Genomic DNA, 2,850 nt, shown 5'->3' on the forward strand with positions numbered 1-2,850 from the left:
GGTTCAGACAGTGAATTTGTTGTTACATAGAAAAATATTTGGGAGTGTTTTGACTGCTAATTGAGGTAGCTGCTGTCTGTTATTTTACTGTTTATTGCTGTTGATGTTATTTTTGATTGATTCTTTGCATAAGAATGTTTTGTTTTAGTTTTGAAAATTTGTTAACAGTTGTAAGTGTTGTTAAACTATACGATCACATCTAAAAAAAAAGAAATAAAAGAATTCTGAGGAGCGCTGGTGGAGCCTGTCGGACCACTTGGCTGCAGTCAATCACATTGTGAAGAGTTTTTCATCTTTTGTTGTGCTAGGTGACCAACAACATAATAAGAAGAGTTACACTAACATGTTAGCACGCCAACATTACAATAAAATATGTGCTGACACATTACTATGCTAACCACAGGGCCTCCAGGAAATGGCTCCTACAGACACAAACTTGCTTCCCACTCAGCTCTCTGGGCAGCAAATTGGTTTCTATTAATATCCCGTTTTCCTTCCAATCTATTAGATTTGGTTTTGGCAACATTTTACGGAGCTCCGTCTTCCTGCCTCTATGCAACATTAGCAGAAAAAGTCATTAAGCAATTTCATTTATTGACTAATGATTACATTTTGCAGATGGCCGTGTGAGTGGGAGCAGCAGCAGGCGCTGCCGCCGTTACGTGCCTGAGTTGGACGTTCATCCCTCCAATTTAAACACCAGAAGGAAAAAAAACAGCAGAAAGAAACTCGTGTCTAAACCGTTGATGAGTTCGGACAGGAACAGCTGCAGCAAGACCATATATGGGCAGTAAATAGTGACGCAAAGCGGGACTAATGTCTTGTTTACAGTTTGGTAACGATATTGGAAACAGCAAAATCTATTTATGTTCATATGTTTGATTAACATAGCAGCTTAATTAAATAAAATTTACGTAAACTTCTGAGAAATAAAACACAAAAAAATCAAACGTCTACATGTATGAAGGACTTATAAGAAATCTGCTGAGTTAGCAGTATTTGACGTAACATCGATGTGCGCATGCGCATTACTATAAGGTATGCTGGATTTACGGGTATGACAGACAGTCAGAACACCTGTTCCAGAACTGGACCTCATTAATAAACCTGTTGATATTATTTATCCATTAAACTGGGAATCGGCTGCTTCATGTTTCTTCAGTATTTTCAGTTTGAATAATTAATTATAGATTTTAATATGTTGAAAAATTAATGCAATTAATCACTTTTTCTTTTTACATATTAAGGTTCTGCGTGGAGAAGACTATTGTGTTCATGTTGTGCTAACAGCAGTTAGCCTAGCAGCGAAGCTATGCTAGCCTAAAATAGCATATGAATGATAATGTAGCAGCTAATGCTAATGTTAGCATCCACAGTCCAGATTTCTAAAGAAACTCCATGAAGGATGAGAGAAACTCGGATTGGAGATAAACTTTGCTCCAATCTGATGATATTTACTCAACAATTCAGCAGACAAATTGTTTTTCTTGATAATATGATTTTGTTGAGATTAAAATGTGATTAATTAATTAGACGTGTTGGTGGTGTCTGTCCTCTGCTCTCTCTCATTTTGGATCTGTCTAGGTCCAGAGCGGCTCCAGAACCTCCATCTCAGTTTGTTTACTCTAAAGTTGAGCTTTCAGCCGCTCCTCTTCGTCGCCACGGTGAAGGTCGTTGCCATGGTGATGATCAGGCTGCTTCCATCAGCTTCAGAATTTTAATTATTAATATGAGAGCAGAGAGGCGCCGTCAAGGCGATGAGGAGACGGTTCTGGTTGATCCGGTGACACCGACAGGAGCAGCTGCTGTGATTTCAGTCCTACAGGCCTGAGCTGACTCTGACCTCTGACCCCAGTTAAACAGCTGCAAAATAAAACATTCAAAAGTTTAATGATGTCACTTCCTGTAAACTTCTCTCAGGTAATAAAACGAGTCAGCAGGATGGCCGACCGCGGCCCAATCCGTCCTGCTGGCCCCCTGCTGGGAGGCTCAGCCTGCAGGACAAAATGAGCAAACATCCAGCTGACGTCATCACTGACATCATCACCTCTGCTGCTGATTACTGACAAAAGCAGGTTGGTTCCTCCCGTTTCCTACAGGAAGAAGCCGTTAGCCGTTAGCCCGATGCTTCAGCCTCTTTTTCTTCTACCTGATTTTTATTCATTCAGCCTGAAAATACTTGAACTAAATTAAATCTCACATCTTTATTCATCAGGTTTGCCAACATGATTTCAATCAACAGATTTATGAGGTTTTTTCATGTGGGATTTCTACCAGCTGAGCCTTCATTGCTGCTCCATCTGCTAATAACTGGACTTATTTTATATTTATGGGATTTTCCAGCTGCTGAAATTAATTTACCATGTTTTCCGCTCTATAAGGCGCACCTAAAAGCCTTCAATTTCCTCAAAAGCCGACAGTGCGTCTTATAATCCAGTGTGCCTTATATATGGACCAATATAGAGCCACAACAGGTCTAGCAACTACGGTAAGCAGTCGCCGACTCCATTTTCGCCCGTAGAAGAAGCGCGCGGTGCATGCTGGGATAGTTGTCAGAACGCTGGTGTAACCATAGACATAATACAAGAGTAGACCCCGCATTGGCCACTCCGGCGCAGGAAATACGGCGGCCATCTTGGAGCGGTATACCCTCCTACTTTGCTCAACCAAAACAGCAGAAGATGCCTCAGCACTGAGGGATATTGTTGTTCTGATCGATGGACTATTGATGTGAGGACTCCACAAACATGTCACAAGTAAGATGGATATATTATTGTGTATATTTTGTGATTAGAACATTACTGTACGAGATACCAGTTAATATTAGCTACAGTGCTTGGTGTAATACGG

The sequence above is a fragment of the Poecilia formosa genome, unplaced genomic scaffold, assembly GCF_000485575.1.
Source record: "Poecilia formosa unplaced genomic scaffold, Poecilia_formosa-5.1.2 Scaffold493, whole genome shotgun sequence".
Classification (NCBI taxonomy): Eukaryota; Metazoa; Chordata; class Actinopteri; order Cyprinodontiformes; family Poeciliidae; genus Poecilia; species Poecilia formosa.